The sequence below is a fragment of the Dreissena polymorpha genome, chromosome 15 (genome assembly GCF_020536995.1).
Source record: "Dreissena polymorpha isolate Duluth1 chromosome 15, UMN_Dpol_1.0, whole genome shotgun sequence".
Classification (NCBI taxonomy): Eukaryota; Metazoa; Mollusca; class Bivalvia; order Myida; family Dreissenidae; genus Dreissena; species Dreissena polymorpha.
Genome location: NC_068369.1, coordinates 54435725 through 54456956, shown reverse-complemented (window position 1 = coordinate 54456956; position 21232 = coordinate 54435725). Strand labels below are relative to the sequence as shown.

The following is a 21232-nucleotide window of genomic DNA, read 5'->3' as shown; positions in this document are numbered from 1 at the left end:
TCCCAATATGGTTTGCTACCAAAACGTTATACACGCAAACCACTCTACATCAAGTTCTGTCTGTTCAGAAAATTCCAAATATGGAATTCTTCGAATACTTTATACAAGCATAAAGGATGCAGCCTACCAAGGCTCACATGCAGTGACATGAAGATGAGGACATCTGACCATGGTTAAGGATGCTGAACGGCGGATACAGTCTGGAGGAGCCCAAATGCAGAACCGTCAAGATGAGGACCTCTGACAATTGTTAAGGATACTGGACGGCGGATACAGTCTGAAGGGGCCCACATGCCGTGCCGTGAAGATGATGACCCCTGACAATGGAAAAGGGTGCTGGGCGGCGGATACAGGCTGGAGGGGCCCACATGCAGAACCGTGAAGATGATGACATCTGACAACGGTAAAGGCTGCTGGACGGCGGATACAGTCTGGAGGGGCTCACATACAATGCCGCGAAGATGAGGACATCTGACAATGGTCAATGATGCTGGACGGCGGATACACTCTGAAGGGGATCACAAGTAGTACCGTGAAGATGAGGACATCTGACAATGGTTAAGGATGCTGGACGGCGGATACAGTCTCGAGGGGACCACATGTAGTGCCGTGAAGATGAGGACATCCAATGATGGTTAATGATGCTGGACGGCGGATACAGTCTGAAGGGGCCCACATGCAGTGCCGTGAAGATGATGACATCTGACAATGGTTAAGGATGCTGGACGTCGGATACAGTCTGAAGGGGATCACATGCAGTGCCGTGAAGATGAGGACATCTAATAATGGTTAAGGATGCTGGACGTCGGATACAGTCTGAAGGGGCTCACATGCAGTGCCGTGAAGATGATGACATCTGACAATGATTAAGGATGCTGGACGTCGGATACAGTTTGAAGGGGATCACATGCAGTGCCGTGAAGATGAGGACATCTGACAATGGTTAAGGATGCTGGACGTTAGATACAGTCTTGTGGGGACCACATGCAGTGCCGAGAAGATGAGGACATCTGACGATTGTTAATGATGCTGGACGGCGGATACAGCCTTAAATTGCTCATATGCAGCGCCGTGAAGATGAATACATCTGACAATGGTGAATGATGCTGGACGGCGGATACAGTCTGAAGGGGATCACATATAGTGCCGTGAAGATCAGGACATCTAACAATGGTTAAGGATGCTGGACGGCGGATATAGTCTGGAGGGGCCCACATGCAGAACCGTGAAGATGAGGACCTCTGACAATGGTTAAGGATGCTGGACGGCGGATACAGTCTGAAGGGGCCCACATGCATTGCCGCGAAGATGATGACATCTGACAATGGTAAAGGATGCTGGGCGGCGAGTACAGTCTGGAGTGGCCCACATGCAGGACCGTCAAAATGATGGCATTTGACAATGGTAAAGGATGATTGACGGCAGATACAGTCTGAAGGGGCCCACATGCCGTGCCGTGAAGATGATGACCCCTGACAATGGAAAAGGGTGCTGGGCGGCGGATACAGTCTGGAGGGGCCCACATGCAGAACAGTGAAGATGATTACATCTGACAATGGTAAAGGGTGCTGGACGACAGATACAGTCTGGAGGGGCCCACATGCAGTGCCGCGAAGATGAGCACATCTGACGATTGTTAAGGATGCTGGACGGCGGATACACTCTGAAGGGGATCACAAGTAGTACCGTGAAGATGAGGACACCTGACAATGGTTAAGGATGCTGGACGGCGGATACAGTCTCGAGGGGACCACATGTAATGCCGTGAAGATGAGGACATCTAATGATGGTTAATGATGCTGGACGGCGGATACAGTCTGAAGGGGCCCACATGCAGTGCCGTGAAGATGATGACATCTGACAATGGTTAAGGATGCTGGACGTCGGATACAGTCTGAAGGGGATCACATGCAGTGCCGTGAAGATGAGGACATCTAATAATGGTTAAGGATGCTGGACGTCGGATACAGTCTGAAGGGGCTCACATGCAGTGCCGTGAAGATGATGACATCTGACAATGATTAAGGATGCTGGACGTCGGATACAGTCTGAAGGGGATCACATGCAGTGCCGTGAAGATGAGGACATCTGACAATGGTTAAGGATGCTGGACGTTAGATACAGTCTTGAGGGGACCACATGCAGTGCCGAGAAGATGAGGACATCTGACGACTGTTAATGATGCTGGACGGCGGATACAGCCTTAAATTGCTCATATGCAGCGCCGTGAAGATGAATACATCTGACAATGGTGAATGATGCTGGACGGCGGATACAGTCTGAAGGGGATCACATATAGTGCCGTGAAGATCAGGACATCTAACAATGGTTAAGGATGCTGGACGGCGGATATAGTCTGGAGGGGCCCACATGCAGAACCGTGAAGATGAGGACCTCTGACAATGGTTAAGGATGCTGGACGGCGGATACAGTCTGAAGGGGCCCACATGCATTGCCGCGAAGATGATGACATCTGACAATGGTAAAGGATGCTGGGCGGCGAGTACAGTCTGGAGTGGCCCACATGCAGGACCGTCAAAATGATGGCATTTGACAATGGTAAAGGATGATTGACGGCAGATACAGTCTGAAGGGGCCCACATGCCGTGCCGTGAAGATGATGACCCCTGACAATGGAAAAGGGTGCTGGGCGGCGGATACAGTCTGGAGGGGCCCACATGCAGAACAGTGAAGATGATTACATCTGACAATGGTAAAGGGTGCTGGACGACAGATACAGTCTGGAGGGGCCCACATGCAGTGCCGCGAAGATGAGCACATCTGACGATTGTTAAGGATGCTGGACGGCGGATACAGCCTGCAAATGCTCACATGCAGTGCCGTGAAGATGAGGACATCTGACAATGGTGAATATTGCTGGACGGCGGATAAAGTCTAAAGGGGCCCACATGCATTGCCGTGAAGATGATGACATCTGACAATGGTAAAGGATGCTGGACGGCAGATACAGTCTGGAGGGGCCCACATGCAGTGCCGAGAAGATGAGGACATCTGACGACTGTTAAGGATGCTAGACGGCGGATACAGTCTGGAGGGATCCTCGTACAGTGCCGTGAAGATGAGGACATGTGACAATGGTTAAGGAAGCTGGACGGCGGATAAAGTCTGGAGGGGTCCACATGCAGTGCCGTGAAGATGAGGACATCTGACAATGGTTATGGATGCTGGGTGGCGGATACAGTCTGGACGGGCCAACATGCAGCGCCGTGAAGATGAGGATATTTGACAATGGTTAAGGATGCTGGACGGCGGATACAGTCTGGAGGGGACCACGTGCAGTGCCGTGAAGATGAAGACATCTGACAATGGTTAAGGATTGTGGACGGCGGATACTGTCTGGAGGGCCCCACATGCAGTGCCGTGAAGATAGGGACATCTTACAATGGTTAAGGATGCTGAACGGCGGATACAGTCTGGAGGGGAGCACATGCAGTGCCGTAAAAATGTGGACAACTGACAATGGTTAAGGATGCCGGACGGCTGGCATTCCTTACTTTGTCACTGAAGGGGTGCAACACATTAAGGACCATGCATCCGATGTACTGTTAAGAATAGTCGTCAACATTGACAGTACATATATGAACGTTTAATCCAATGTGAAAATGTTCATTGATAATTAAACTGCTTGCTTAAAACAATAAAGTGCTCGCTTATTGTGTGATATGTATCCGTGTTTATCCTAGCGCTATACAAATTTATAGACAAAAAATGGTGTCATATACCTGTGTGCTGCTATTGCCTACTAATGTCGCTCCGACTGCATCATGACGGAACAAAAATTATCATGATCAAGACTGCATCATTAAGTTCAATTACTTGCTGGTTTTTGGTATTTGGTAATGCAGTCGGATTTAAATGTGTCACGAGAATGTGTGTGTTTGTGTTTAGATGGATAATAATTAAATTTGAATGGCTAAGTGTTTGGAAAATACCGTTTGAAAGAGCGGGTATAAAAATCATCGTTACCTCAAGATGGTCTACTTAACAAAATTCAAAGTACTGACAGTACTGGTGTGACGATGCTTTTGAGAGTTTATCTACATCACCACAATCACCACAAGTGTGTATGTTGGTACGAAAAAAAAATTGTAACAATAATTTTGCGAAAAAAAATTGGGTACGAAAAAAAATTTGGGTACGAAAAAAAATTTGGGAACACAAAAATTGGACCGAAAAAAAATGTGGGGATGTAAAAAACAATTGGTACGAAAAAAATTTGGTACGAAAAAAAATGGATACGAAAAATTTTAGGTAAGGAAAAACAATATTGGGGGAACTTGACCCACAGTCGCACATTTTCGGCCCTTTCCGTCAAACATCAGATAAGTTCCTCGAAGGCAATAGTATGAAAATAATTTCGGAAGCGGTAATGAGGTCCTACCGACGCGCGTCAAAATGTAAGCGAAATATGTACACAAGTCTGTCAGGAATGTTTAAATTAACGAAGAAAATCGTGTATTGATGTAAGTTTTTTGAAGAAATGTGCAGAAAATATATTAAACAAGTGCTGTGTTTGTGAAACACAATGCCCCCTGCTGCGCAGCTTTGAAGCCATAAAGTTTACCTTTGACCTTGAAGGATGACCTCGACCTTTCACCACTCAAAATGTACAGCTCCATGAGATACGCATGCATGCCGAATATGGAGTTGCAATCTTCAATATTGCAAAATTTGACCTTTGACCTTGACCTTGAAGGATGACCTTGACTTTTCACCAATCAATATGTGCAGCTCCATGAGATACGCATGCATGCAAAATATCGAGTTGCTATCTTTAATATTGCAAAATTTGATCTTTGACCTTGACGGATGTCCTTGACCTTTCACCACTCAAAATGTGCAGCTCTATGTGATACGCATGCATGCCAAATATCGAGTTTTTATCTTCAATATTGCAAAATTTGACCTTTGACCTTGAAGGATGACCTTGACCTTTTACCACTCAAAATGTGCAGCTCCATGAGATACGCATGCATGCCAAATATTGAGTTGCTATCTTCAATATTGCAAAATTTAACCTTGACCTTGAAGGTGGACCTTGACCTTTCACCAATATATATGTGTGCAGCTCCATGAGATATGCCTGAATGCCAAATATCAAGTTGCAATCTTCAATATTGCAAAATTTGACGTTTGACCTTGACATTGAAGGATGACCTTGACCTTCATTTTTCACCACTCAAAATGTTCAGCTCCATGAGATACACATGCATGCCAAATATCAAGTTGCTATCTTCAATATTGAAAAAGTTATGGCCAATGTTAAAGTTTTCGGACAGACGGACAGACGCTTTATATTTGACATTTGATCTTGAAGGATGACCTTCACCTTCACCTTTCACAGCTGAAAAGTTGCAGCTCCATGAGATGCACATGTATGCGAAATATCAAGTTGCTATGTTCAATATTGAAAAAGTTATGGCCATTAAAGTTTTCGGACGGACGGACGGACACACTGACTGACTGACTGACGGACAGTTGAACTGCTATAGGCCACCCTACCGGGGGCATTAAAAGCAATGGCGATATTTTTCTCAGCCACATAATTGTTAATACTTTGATATCATAAAATGAAAGTGAAAGTAGAACTGTCAAAAATGACAACCTGTCAACGTGTTGTTTTTGCTGGCACGAGAGGGCGATTACACTCAATGTTACATATTTAAATTTAGGCCATGTCAAAATCAAAGTGTCAAATACAAATGAAAGATGTGTTCATTAATTATTGTCCAGTTGTTTACTACTGCTGTGAGTTTTTATATAATATAAATGATGAACATCATGTGAGAGAAAATTCACATTATCATTGTATATCAGGTTTAGCAGCCTTTTAGATAACAAAGTTGGCTAGTTTTCAATGTCGCTTCTGGGGATCAAACCCGTAGGGCTTTAAGAAGATTCTGAAATTTTTCGATTCCTCGAGAGAAACCAAACCTAAAATTAAGTCAAATATTGCCGACTCGGTTTCTTTTAATCGGTTCATGAGAGATAATGGAGCTTGATTGGTCATTGTCGGCTCTGGTACTACTTACATGTACCCCGGGTACTCTTAAGTATACTTACAAGTACCCCGGGTAATCTTAAGTATACTTAAATGTACCACAGGTACGGTAAGTATACGTAATTGTACTCGGTCCATATTAGACTGTACCCGAGTTGTATTCGCGCCCAAAATCCGATGTCGTATAACGCGCAACCGATTATCTTAAACAAACTTCTCTTAAAAAAACACTGCATCAACATGCTTTTTGAGTATGTTTTCCGATAATATAGAGGCCATTCTACAGAAAATTGACATAAATGTGTATATATAATTAATACAACAAAATAGTCGACCACGACTGATTTAGGGTTAACTAAACTTAAGAGTACCCGGTGTACATGTACGTAGTACCCGAGCCGACAATGAACAATCGAGCGATAATGGAAGGTGCAACATCTCTCACGCCCCCCTAGCATCGCCTTTAGCAGTATTCAATTCTCAACAGGAAAGTGCTGGAGTCATTGATCCCGAGGGACAAGATTTTTTTTTATTAATGTTCGAAATAAATAATTTGATTAATGATAATTCTATTATTTGAGCCAGGTCACAGGAAAAGCGCAGTCCAATTAGTATCCAATTAAATTATTTTTTATTGTCAGAAAGCCGCTTTTAAGCAAACAGCTTTCAAGCGACTGCAGGCTGACCTAGATCCAAACTGGCCACAATCGCCTTAATGTCTCTTTTACTGTGACACAGTTCATTTAACTTAAAAATGATAAAAAAGTACTAACATAGAGTTTGAAATCAATGTTGAATTTCAGGACAGCTTGGTGATCTGCAAATCCCCGATGAAATGTTGATATCGGGTATCATAGTCATTCAATAAGTCGCAAAATGCTCGTAGACAATTTATAAAGCAAAATGTGACTTAAATTGATAACTAAAAATACCAGTATTCCAGTTTTGCCGTGTCAAGCTGTTACGATCCAGAAAGTCCTTCATTCACATCGAGTATATATCCTTCGAATTCCATCTAGTGTTGTCATAAGCGGAGATTTAGTGAATAAATAATTCATATATCCTAAATGACATCTTATAAATAGCGAAACAAGCCAATTTATGCTGTAAGAAAGTTTTGACACGAGACTCTCATGGGGACGGCCATTGTTAAATGTTGAAACACGAACGACAACTCTGCTAAGCGAATGTAGAATTACCGAAATCCCCGCTACAAGTCAAAATTTTTCAACAGAATTGGGATATTGTTGTTAAGTTTCTGACTGTACCGCTGCTTTATAATATAAAAAAAGCCCCAGATGAATTGTTGACACTTTAAGATCTTTATAGCGGGGATTTTGGTACCTGATCGTGCTTGTGCAAATATGCACCATGAATTCATACTGGGAATCCCAATAATAATGTTTATATTTTTAGTTTTTCACGATCAAACTTGGATAAAAACAATGTTTCATCTGTGATTTCAGTGTATTTTGTAATATTCTATATTAATATCCGCAGTATTTTGAGAAATAATCAATATTAAGGGCGATTTCTGGGGATTTCGGTATATTTCTGGGGATTTCGGGGGATTTTGGTAATTACGGGGATTTCGGTATTTCTACGACCCGAGCATTATCTCAATCGGACTGGCTCGGTCTTTAACATAGGTCGCCATTGTGAAGATTTATTTGATGGTATCATACCTTAGACGATGCTGAAACAGCATCGTCAATTATGTGCCATAAAAAGTTCTTTCAAGAAAATTTATTATTCTACAGTAGACACGCTAATTATTGTGCAGCTTTTGTGGAAGGTACACAGCATTCGTTTTAAAGTAAAGTATTTAGTCACTTCGCACCAAGCGCTTAATATCATAATAAAATGCATGTTTTACATGCGTAGTAGCTTCTACCGAAATACAGGTCATTTTCGTTTCCAGTTGTACATGCATTACATTATTTTCGGCGGTCATAGCCTTTTTAACACATTTTTGCATATGGGGTTATATATGTAACATATGATATAGTGAACAGGCATGTTATAGATAAACTTTTCAAAACTTGATACAGGTATAGGAATGCTTAAAAGAAGTACAGTATAAAGGTAGACGTAACTCAATGTAATATCCGACACCAAAACTTATGTCTTCAAACGTTTTAATCTCAATTCGTATATTAATTACTCGTTTTTTGTTCTCTGTCTGTGATTAGACTTTGTTTTTGCTCATTTGTTACGAAGGTTCTTGGAAGACGCACTTAAATCATACACAATTTACAATTTCATACGATAATTTCAAAGTGCATCCCATTTTCACGCTTTGCGCACTGTAACCTATTTAAACCAGAATACCCACTGAACCATGATCAATATGATTAATTCTTTAACTTTCATCACTGAAATCCTTGTGCTTTATAACCCAATTGCCAATAGTCGCAAGTAGCTTTGTGTATTACTCAACCACGGCTATTCCAAACGAATAAAAGTACTCTTACGAAATCACATTTTAAAATTATCGCCTACTATTTTTGCAATTAACTTTGCGAAGTATTTATCAATAGAATACATTCGCCTCACTTCGCTTAGTATATATTCTACACCCAAGTTTATATAGTCGTTAAATGGTGCACTTAAAACAAATTCATACAATTCACTGTCTCTGAAATATTGATGTCACTTTATAATTTGCTGTCATTTCAAATTCATACAAAGCATTCGATCTTTTCAATGATAAAGGTTAATGGAGTCGTGGTAAGCGATATGAAAATTTTCTAACGCACCCTGTACTCAAGATGGCAATTAATAAATATATAATATTTTATCATATATCAAATTAAAGTTTAATACCGTGATGGTATATTGTATATAACTTCATTTTGAGTATCCTTTAAAGTTTGGGATATAAGTATAGGTAAACTACAAACAGAAAAATCTGTGTATTTAAAAGGTATGACATCGAATCAAGATACTTTTGCGTAGTCTTAATAAGCATATTATAAAATACATCTAGGTAAACCTACACGATCAAAGAATAAACTAAACCTACATTCCTCAATCAAAATTTAAGCAAAGCATCATAAATGACATCAGTGGTCTAATAACTAAATTTAGATGATGCAGTTTAACAAATCGTCGATTTTATAATCAGTTTAGCTAATCGCAGATTCCGAAACAAAACAATTCTCTATTTAAAAAAAGACAAATTCGGTTTTCCAATAACAAATCTCATTTGCTATGTGTAGCTTTTTAACGAAAAACAGGATGATTATATGATATGGTTATAAAACTATGGAAGGGACATAATCATTGTAAACTACAGACACAGACTTTTAATTAAATCAATAACATCATACATGGTTAGTGATATCCTAAAAAACTATGCTAAAACCCATGGAATGTCAAAGTCAAAGTCAATATGCAAACATAATTTTTTCGAAATGAGTTGATTGAAAAACTAATGTACAATTATAAAAGTTTCGAATGGAATAATGATGCATTCTAATTATCAAGTCATATAAAAAAGTAATCATCAAATTAATACTCATCTCTCACATGTGTAACATCATAAAGAGAACCAAGTCATGCTTGGGCGTATACAAATTTAAGTGCCAACTAACGATTACTTGGTAATTGAATTTTTGTTATTTCAGTTATAATCTTTATAGTTTTTGAGCGCTTGTATCGCTAGCACTTTTGCATTAAGGAATAATCTAGAGCGCTTCCTTCGTCCCAAAAATAAAGACGTGAATACATGGTCGAGTGGTTAAGGTGTTAGCCTTTTAATGGAGAGCTTCGACTATTGTTTCGGTACTGTCCTTTTTCAGTTTTAACGTGGATTGGTCTTGATAATCTGAGTATGTCATGCAGGGAGAAGCAGGCTGTGTCCATTTTAACAGTCAACCGTACGAATGTACCCTATAGCGATTGCGGCTTCATAACCGATAATTTACGAAATAGAGAATCCATAAATAGCATATAATTGCATCAGACTCTATCTGATAGTAAAATGGTATAATAAATTGACATTTTGTTAACACACGGACCATTGTGTTCATATTTATTTGATCCGGATTGTGATAGTTTGTTAACCTATCACTTTATGTTCTTACTTACGTTTTGCCCGAATTCATGTTCGACACAAATTCAGTTCGACCCAATCATTTTCCGATTTCCCTATGTATCTTTCAGTTTATTTAAATTTGCAAGGCTCGACATGAACGTTAGTCCGACTGTCTGGATGAATGATACAAGTCAATATATTGCTTTTCTCTAAAAAAACTGGCACAAACATGTTTAAAATTCCAGTTATTTGCCTAGAGGTTTCTTTCAAAACTAAATGTTTGACATTTAAACAATCAAGTGCGAAGTATAACACGGGCGATGAATCTCCAATTGAAAATCCGAATATCTTTGCTGTAAGTTCCCTTGCACTTTATTAACATCAGTGTAGTTCATTGATGTCAGCTTTTATGTAAAACTTTTTATAACAGTTCACACAATTTCTGAAGTCCTAGTTAGTTGGCTTTGTTTATAGATTAATATGAATATAATGTACAATACATTGCTGTCGAACTATGAATTCACATCCTAAGTCTTGTTACATTATGATCAGCTAAAATGGAATTCTAAAAGTAATTCACTTTCGTCATAGGTTTGTTTGTATTATATCCAAATATCAGGAGACAACATGTATGTACTCAAGTACTCGGGGCCTAACTAGTTTATGTAATGTGAATCTGCTGGATACTAAGGGGCCTACCCAGTACATGTCAGTTTAGCATTTTAGGTACCTAGGCGCCTTCGTAGTTACTGTCGTATTAGCCTGCATGTTAGTTTTAAGAATTTTCTTAATACGATATTTCCAAACAGTAACATGATGGTCACTTTTCCCGCACTATCAGCAGCTGGAACATCGGTCTACCTTAAGGATAAATAAATATACCGCATGTTTCAGAAGAATGCCTTGAGTTTTCAAAAACACTCTTAAGTACTGTGTTTTTGGTTTGTGTTTTTACAAAAAAAATTGTAGAAGGGGTTACAGCCCGGACATTTTGTGTTTTGCAAAAAATTTACATTGACTATTTAGTGTTACCTTGATCTTTTACATACTTTTCGCACAAATACAGTGTGACTCTTATGTCAAGTTGACAACACTTATCAATTAGCAAATAATACATGTCTCTTTGTATTTTAAAGGGCGATTTGGGTGCAGATTCCGGTTGTGTCGCGTGCATACGTTAATCAAAATAGCATACAACACTTAAACCTTAGCCTGACTTTTCCTAGTTCAAAACGGGGGCATAATTTTGCTGAAAGGCTAATCACAGTCATATGTTTTGATCAGTTTCTCTGTAGAGCTTACAGAGATATCTTCGTAATTCAAGCACAGCTTTCTCTGAATTTTATTTCGCATGCAAACATAAACCAGACCTGCTAAACGATTATTCGTTGAACGTTTATTTTGATACCTGCAACTATATGTAAAGTGTTGTATTGTTATTATTAACTGTAGTAGACATAAAGCAAGGGGCAACATGATCGTCAATTGCAGGTCAGAGCTATGGATCTTTGTCAGTTACATACTATGCTGATTCAGAACACCTGTGTGAAGGTCGAGGTGTATACAGTAGTAAAACAGAGATATTTTGCATGTGTAACTTATCTAGAACATTACCCAGGTGCCGACGCCTGTGAATAAGTGAGTAATATAACTCGAATTATTCGATTAGTTGTCGAGCTTAAACATTAAAGCTTTTATTTTATTTTATTGAAAATTTTAAACATGAAACAAAACGGGCAAATTTGATGTTGCCGAAGTGTATCAATTATTTTATACATGACTTGTTCATCAAGCGTATGAGTATTGATTCATATTTCAATGTGATTTTGCTAAAAATGGCAAGCTATTCACAACCAGGATATATTTCATCGACAGAACTGATGTATCGTTGACTCAAATCAAGATGCTACATTAGAGATTATGAAAAGGACAACAATCAAACTTATCGTTTCAAATTCATGAAAGCAAGTAACTATTTCTAGATCTAACTGAAATAAAATTCTTGACAGATGTCAAATATTAAACTGAACGGTCTAGTAATTTCAACGCAATGTTTTAGATCATTTTCAAAAAAGTTCTAAACGCCTTTGAACAACGTTTAAAGCTTTGGTTGTTGATGTGAAATAACCACGTGGGATATCCAACTTATCAATTTCATTTTGAGAATCTGTTAGCTAAAATTAACACGTGCAAAATTGTACGCTGACAATATTGTGAATGACTCTGAGTTACGATATAGTTATACTAGTCCTTGTCAAATTAAGATTAAATCTTTATCTTCAACTCATCGTTTCTCGCACATGAAGTGAAGTGTCTTGCATTAAACGACAATAGCTTTAATAAACCTTATTTGGAACGTAGACAATAATAAGGTACACACAACATTTAACTTTTGTGGCAGACTCAAATAGAATTTCGTATACTGACAAAAGATTAAAAATAGCTTTATATCGAGTGACAAAACATAACTTACGTCATTTCATTTCTACCTCAAGTAAAAACAGCACTAAACAAGTACATGTTTGTACTGAGTTCCTTATTGTTAGCGTAATGTTCAATATTTTACACGCTAAACACAATTCACCAAATCATACATTTGCATAATTTATTTCAGTAAACTTCCTCAAACGTATTAATTTTTTGAATATCTGGAACGTAAGCACGGGTTCATGGGCAACTGAAATCGACAATAAACTAAATTCCTTAAAGAACAATACTGAACAACTATTTGTTATTTAGATCCCATAGTAGTAGTTTGTTCGCGTTATTTTATTGAATATTTTACGTTATGCCGCATCGTTAATTCCTATCACAGTAGGCAGTACTACTCGATACCGGAAATTAACCGCTAATTATGTGATTTGAATGTGTAGTTTGCAACCCGTCCCAAAGAATTGCACATTAATGTTTATATGTGTGTAATTATATATATATACTTATTACAGGTGCTACAGAGTCTTCTGTTTTGAAACCTCTCGTACATACCGAGAACTGTACAGGATGTCTGCTTGTTGTGAAAAATCGCAATAATTACAAATATAAATTGTGCATACGTAGCGGTGGAACCAACGCAAGAGTCACCCTTAAAATAAATGGACACTGTACATACGATACAGCAAATGATGGTAATGGAGCATTCAGGACCATCTACAAACCCTCTTTTGATGAGACCGATCATTTCTCTGCATCAAAATGCGTCACCACAGAACCGCTCATCACAAGTGCCACATTTTATGTTGCAAGTATTTGTTTGATTTATCTGCCACCATGCTTTAAACAATTCTTTATACTGAAAACCAAAATATCTTCAATGAACATTATTAAAGTCCCGGTGCTTTTTTTTAATGAAAAGGCGATATGTTAACTCTGGCTCTTTGAATGCGCTTACGTAAACATACAGTTTATGAGAACTTCACAATGATCTAGTGTGTGTAGGCGTTGTATTCATGTTCTCTATTTGATGAACTGTAAAAATAGGCTTGTATTATCATTGGAAATCTGATATCCATATCAAGTGTTCTCACTGTCACAAATAATGTAAGAGACGTTACTGCAAAGTGCAACACTAAGTTTCTGACATAGATATGAACGAACAATGGCTAAACAAATAATGCGTGATAGAAATACGTGTACTATTGTTTTATTTTGTTAATAACTTTATCGTGTACATAAACAATAAATAATCACCGCCCGAATGCCATTTTTATTAGGTTTATAAACAGTCGGAAATTTAAATATTAATTGTTAATGCAATTCGATTTCAAATGCTGTGATATAAAGATATCGTATGACAATATGATCAAATTATCTACCGCAAATAACAAATAATCTCTTTTGTACCAACTGTAAATATTTTAGACCACATGTCATCAAGAATACATAATTTTCTATGAATTTTAAGGTGGGTTTGCATAAATATATTAATACTTTAATGGATTAAACAGCCATAGTTCCCTTTTATTTTTTAAAATAGTTTATACCATAACATTTCGAACATTTTAATCTCCTCAAGTTAAGTTGAGCTCTAATTTGTTCGATTCAGTCGTTATCTATGTATAATAGGTGGGGAGCTATTTTGACTTTATTTTATATTGTTTCTTTATTTTTGACTATTTAAATGGTATATGGAAACTGATAAAATAACCTAAACCGGTTGATATTGAAAGTTTGTTAGGCAAAAAGTTTACTTTTAACTATTTCTATTGTAGTTCAGCCAGATGTATCAAAGCTTTAAGTACATGTACCTGTCATTTACAAAGTGTCTTAAAGAGGACGTCCGGGATCCGTCCTGACATTCTATATGAACGTACATTTATTTCTCAAAGAAGGCGACTATGAAGACGTACGGACGGACTTATATAAATAAGTGATTGGCGTGTATGCTGATATTGAACTATATTCTGAGTTGAATGGAGGATAAAAGTGTTTCAATGTGTTCAATGAAAACGCGAGTACAGTAAGAGATATTTCTCGTATTTTTACCTCGCACATTGCTATTGCTTAGCTATACATGTACTTTTTAATTATGCACACAGTCGTATATTTCATCACTTTGTTTTAATCTAATGTATAAATAAGCTCATACAAGAATAAGAATTACTGAAATTGAAACAAGAAATTACAATACAAGCAAATACTATGGAAACAGATATTTCAAACAACTGACCGATGTTGTTCACTTTCGATGCCAAGGTTTAAAATGTATATGTAAAATACACACCTTTTTATAAATGTAAGTTATGTTGAACTGAACATTTAATCACAGTATAAGTGGAATTAATACATTACATAGTTTTGAAAAAAAATATGTTGTTAAACATTTTCAACACATTATTAGCATAAAATTCGTAATAAATGTTAAGATTTATGAGGCATATTTCATAAAGTTTGCAATTCGATTGAAATGATACTGCGACTTCACAGACTAAATGTTACATTGTTGCATACTATTTTGTGGAGTGATGATGTATGTTTGTTAAACTATTGACGCCTGGTAAAGTTAGATGCAATATTTATTTTGCATTTAATTTGTAACAACTGTAAATTTTCTTGTGTTCGTAATCTTGAATATCAACACTGAAGATATGTCAAAAAAGTTTAACAAGAAGGAAAGTCAAACAAACTCGTGAAAATGGTCTCAAGTTGTTTCACGCTAAGAAATGATAACACGTGAAGATAAATAATGTACTCTGTATTGGTTGTCTAGACGAATATTATTAATTATGTTTGGTAAATACAATTTCATTAATTCTTAAGCTACCTTTATAAGGTTAATACTATTTATTAATTTTGCGCATTGGTGATTGTGACGTTGATATTCTTTTAATGTTTAATATCAACGAACATAATTTTTGAATGTCCAGAGTTCGCTGACATATAACTACATTAAAGAATTTACGTTACATATGATTGAAGGAAGACAACTCTAATGTCCTTGAACTGCTACAATTTCGTAATTAGGTATACAAGTAAGCAATTTCTGAATATGTATTGTAGGTTGGTTCGAAAACTATTTGAATGCTTTTTTATGGTCATCAAACAGTTACTAAATATAATAATGTTCTAAAAACAACACATCAATAATTTATTAAGCACAATACCTGTTGAAGGGAAATAACTCACCGATAATATAGTCAAGATTGAGTGCTAGAGTATGGGACGAATTTTGAATAACAATTGCAATCGACAGCTTATTCATTTTAACTGAACGATATTCAATTCTGGTGTGGTCTTGTGCTGTGAGAGGAAGCCAAAGTATTTGGAGCAATGCTGATAATAAGTCATCCGTATTCAAGGGTATAGCGGTCTGTAAAACCAGTTGTGGTTGTATATGGATTGATGACAATTAGCGATTTTAAGACCGTGAAATATGTATATATGTGTTTCGTTTTTAATCCACCAAACAGGTGGATTTATTAGCATTGACATGGATGAGCGATCTGACATTATGTAATGATTTCATGACTTCGAGTTGTTGATTTGGACGTAAGAATCTTTCGTAAATGATGCATGTTCAATTCCAATCAGACTGTATTGGGACAAGTGTGTTGATTGTTTTTTTTTACATATTAATTATTATTCCATTATTCAATTATTATTATTAATCTAAAAATAGAAAACGGCAGAAGCGGAAATGACGCTACCTGAACTACTTTTTTCAGATTTTAATATTTTAAATTTGAGTTTTTTTGGTAAATGAAAAATACTTAACATTTTGATGATTTGTTTAGTGTAGGTTTGTAATTTTATTCTCGTTGCACGTTCAACGACAAACATGTTTGGGAATAATTGAGCAATTGTTTAAACAAAAAAATCGGATGGCGAACGTTTACATTATTTTAAGTAAACAATTGAACTAGGTCGGAAGACGTATGCAATTTGATATATTTTTATTTAAATATTGAATGTGAATGCACGTTTGACAACTTTTCATTCATTGTATGCTGTATTAGTTTAATATAGACTGTAATGATTTCAAGAGATATACCAAGTATTTTTTTTAATAATTATACTTGTAACTGCTTACGGAAATTAGTATTTAAACTTTAGACCGACACACTTATTGTCTCTTGTGCATACGTGGTTTCAGCTGATTTAAGGCAGCCTACTTTCGACATTGGTAGACGCGTATGTAAAGTGATTGAACATATTTTACTATTCAGTGGAGTTAAATGGCGCTGTTGATTAAGTGACAATTATTTTGATGATTATAAATATACAAAAGTTTGAGTCATTTTAAAGATTTAACTCAAAAGTGTCTCGAAGCAAAAATGACATAATAATAATTGTACATACAAACGTATTTAGTTTTTTAATCAGTTTGTTTTAGGTGTATGAAATTAATTATTTAAAGATTCAAACTTCGCATGACACATTTCATTCGATTTCTTTACTTGTTGGTTTTATCATTGTGCGTGTTTTTAGTTTTAGTAAATTTCAACCTGATAATTAAAGATAAAATATCGATCGATTCGTCTGATTTAACCGTCTCTTAGTGAAGATAAGTGTATAACAAAAATTCATCATTAGTTTAACAAAAATAACGAGGAAAAAGTTTGAAACATATAAAAGAGACTTTTATGGACATCATGAACTAAAGTTTGAATACTAGTGTACCAATACCTAAGGAAGATGCATTTATTGGATTTTATATTGGTTCTGGTACTAATTCCACGCATAAGTAAGTAACATAAATATATTAACTAGAATGGTATAAATGATCTTTAAAACATATTGTTCAATTTCAATCGAAAAATGTATTGTTTAAAACAATTTGTTATCAATATAGATCATTCCAAAAACAAGTTAACTTCCCTAATATTCCCTGCCTCACTTCCGGCCATATCCTTTGGTTAGGCGAATTTAAGTAATCTGGAATGCCAAATATATATCATTTACATTTAAGGAAGCTTACCGTATGGATGAGTATTAGGCTTAACACGATTTAATGACGTCTATGCCATATTATAAAAGCCCATGTATTTAATTGTTCTGTTTAAATTAGGCATTATTTGTGTGCTGCATATAATACTCCGCTAGAATAGGCTTCCCATTCACTTGAATGTGAAGAAATACAACTGGAACACTATATTTTGTTTCTATTTATTAACTTGACTTTGAATATTTTATTGTTGGTATTGGTTTCAATCATTACTTATTTGTATGCACGTATACTATTATATAAGATGGTGAGATTTTACATGTTGAAAAAACAAGAAGCAAACAATAAACAATAGTTGACCGTTCGTTTCAGATACTTCGATGGGAATTTTTCCTCGGACAATCTTTTATGTATTTTTTTCATTATTAAATATATATTACAGAAAAAAAATGTTTGCATTTAACATTGACTAGATCTGGATATATGATAATACAAATTTAAATGTTAATAGATCTAGATCTAAAAGCTCTTTTTTTTCTTTATTTAGTATGTTGCGTTGTTTTTCTTGTAATAAGTATTCGATGAAGGTCCTCTTGTACCGTCAGATTCTCGACCTGTCTTTTCCAATACTTCACAAACGCCAATGAAAGCAATTCAATTGTATTCTTGACGATCGTTATTTTTGTAACAAATATCGTTTACAGTGCACGAGTTCAATCTTTTTCAGAAATATTGATGACGAATATGATATCATTAGCATATGATCAAACTATAAACTGTCCAACAAATACAAGTTTCTAAAAGAAAAAAAAGATGCATATTGTCCTATAAATCCTTATATTGCTGACGTTATTCGTAACTTTCTATTTTTCTATTTGATCATGCTGTTGTTGGTTACGTTATAATATTTTGTAATTGCATGGTTACTTTATCTATGTAATAATTTGTTAATACGATACGGCTACCGAGATTCTACACGTCAGCGTAACGAACGTGAACGATCAAACTCAATCATCCAAAACGGTTACTGAAAAGATCAACCAATTGACATCAACAAAAAGTGGGACCGCTAAACAATTGCATTATGTACAAAATGTTTATAGTTCCTCCTCGACCATAATCATTATTAACTGTTTTTATAGAATAATACAGAAGAATATATACAAGACAGCCCTTTTCGTTTGACTTCAAATGATAGTGTTTTCAGAAAGAAATACCATTGCCACTCAATTCTCAGTTTATATTTAATAAAATATGGTACAACACATTAAACGTGTTTTATTGTAGCCGGTTCAACTATCAAAGAGCCCCTTCCAACGAAAAGACGCGTTATTCAAACTTTGTCACCATCTGACGCTTTAACTACAACTGGAAACTTTATCACAACCAAAAACAACGGACAAGAAAAAAACGCCAACGGTACAAGGGGGTGTTCTCGTCCAAGTGTTTATACATTCGCTTGATATAATTCGATGAATTCAACATTGACATGACAAACATATTGATAACGTTAACAGTTTTAAGTCATATTTATCCGACCTTCATAGAAAATTTATGGATATTGAGAAGTTTATGCCATGGTTCGTGCTGTTGTTTTTTAAAGCCTCGTCTGAAAACTATGCAAACCCAGATGCAACACTAGAATACAGTTCTGTTTAAACATGAGATAATATTGGTTGGAAAGATATATTATATTGCTAGTATATACCTACCTATATGATATGGATATCGAATTTTATCAAGTTTAGAATGACTATTCAACAGTTTATAATATAAAATAACCATCTTAACCATGCGTTATTTTTCGGTTATTCACGGGTCTCAAATGCCAACGTATCATGCAGTAATGTAATGTCAATAAAATGTTTTAGACAAACGTACCGATACAACATATACCACGAAACGCCAACCGATTTCTAGCGATGCAAATAGAGATAGCATAGGTAAAGTGTATACAGATTAAATATGATTTAATATTTTAATTGGTATAAAGTGCGTATTTATGGGATATTGTGTTGTGTCTGTCAATATTCAAAATTTTGCCAAATATATATCTTAGTATTGGTCGATTTTCTCTTTAAATATTTAATATTAAAGCTACAATTGGAATTTCTTGTTTATTTTTGTAGACACAAGTGTCTTGAATCCGAGTGCTGCAAACAACGGATTACAAAACGTGATTATCGCTGTTGTGTGCGCAGCGTCTGCGGTGATCATAGCAATCGTCATTGCCGTGTCATGTTTAAAGCGTAAACGCCGATCTGTTGGTATGTTGTACGTTTAAATAGAGACCAATTAATGAATAATCAATATTGTCAAATATAAAAAAAAGATGTTAATGTACTCAGGCTTGTATTATAAGATGTCAACATGTGAACGTGTTTGTATGTGTTTGAATACAAATAAATAACAATACTTCATATGCCTGTTATAGGAAACCACATACACCTAATGTACTACATTAAAAAATGAACATATGTTGTTAAGCTTGCTTTAACTTCAAAAATATGATTCGATGTTTTTATTTATATGTAAAGTCAAAACTATAAAGTGTTCGTATACTTAAGAATATAAACATGTTAGCATATGAGCGACTAACGTTTGTTAACCAACCGATATATAACGATAATTTCAAAATTATGTCAATTCTAATATGAATGTGTAATATTTATTCAGCTTTATGGAGAAATATATTTTAATATGCTTTGCTCATTGTTTTGACTTCGCTTAGAATTGTTTCTAAGTAGTAACACATCGCTAGAAAAGTTCTATGTGCATATGAATAATTTCGTGTTAGAATACTTTTCAGCAAGTTGCCATATAGTTTAATCATGAAGCTTTGTGTCTACATTTAAACTTATCATTAAAAAATCACCAATATTCTTTCTTAAACACATTTAGTACACTTGGACTAAGCTAAGCAAATTAATTTTTAATGTGTAGCAAACGACCCACTTCAAGATACGCCGTAAGTGTTTGTGATTTGCATGCATAGACAACAGTAAATTTGATGCCTTCGTCTTACTCGTGTACATATTATTAATTGCCTTAAGCATTCATAGGGCATATACAACAAACTATTCCCTTCACATTTGGTGGTTTGCGAGTGTTTGATATTATGAATTGTATTTTACTTCATATGCCTAAATAAATTGCTTTTGTGTTCTATGTAGACAATGCCTTGCACACAAATGTTGTCTTTGTGAATAGCACTGGGTGCTACAAGGAAAGCTCTCAAAAATAGCATGGTATGCTTAGAGGAAAACAAAATATAACGTGTGTCCCTCTTCAAAAGTAGGCTTTCAACATTCAATTCGTAAAAACTAAATATACGTTGAACCCTTGCATTTGTTCCCATTCCATTGTACTGAAATACAAATGAAGTTACTTATTGTATATATCTCACTTTTAAATATCCATCCAAACGTGTTGCTTATACGAACGCGTTAGTTATATCCTTGAGATTATTTCCTTCATCAAAGTTGCATGACTCGTTCCGTTTCTGTGGACTTGTTGTTCAAATTATTTATTGAAAAATGCGAATAATACTTTTGCACGGGTAACACGCATGCGAATTATGTCATACATAACAAGCAGAATTATGTAAAAAAAATAATATATATATATATACTTAATTTTAAATAAAGTCGCATTGCATGCACTTTGATAAAATTAGATTGCATTTCAAAAGCAATTTGTTACAAACACCTATATTTTATCATTTAAGCATACAAATTGTATCTATAAGCAGTAGTAAAATGTATAAAGTGAATTGTTATATATATAAACA

The 21232-nt window shown here is 35.8% G+C and overlaps 1 long non-coding RNA gene across 1 annotated transcript; it reads left to right on the top strand.

The window, feature by feature from the left end:
* The first annotated feature begins 18727 nt into the window (after positions 1–18727).
* Positions 18728–20918, top strand: LOC127861279 (uncharacterized). The gene is made up of 4 exons (XR_008040149.1): positions 18728–18861; positions 19314–19385; positions 19572–19709; positions 20386–20918. It is a non-coding gene; the product is annotated as an uncharacterized LOC127861279 (long non-coding RNA).
* Positions 20919–21232: the final 314 nt, after the last annotated feature.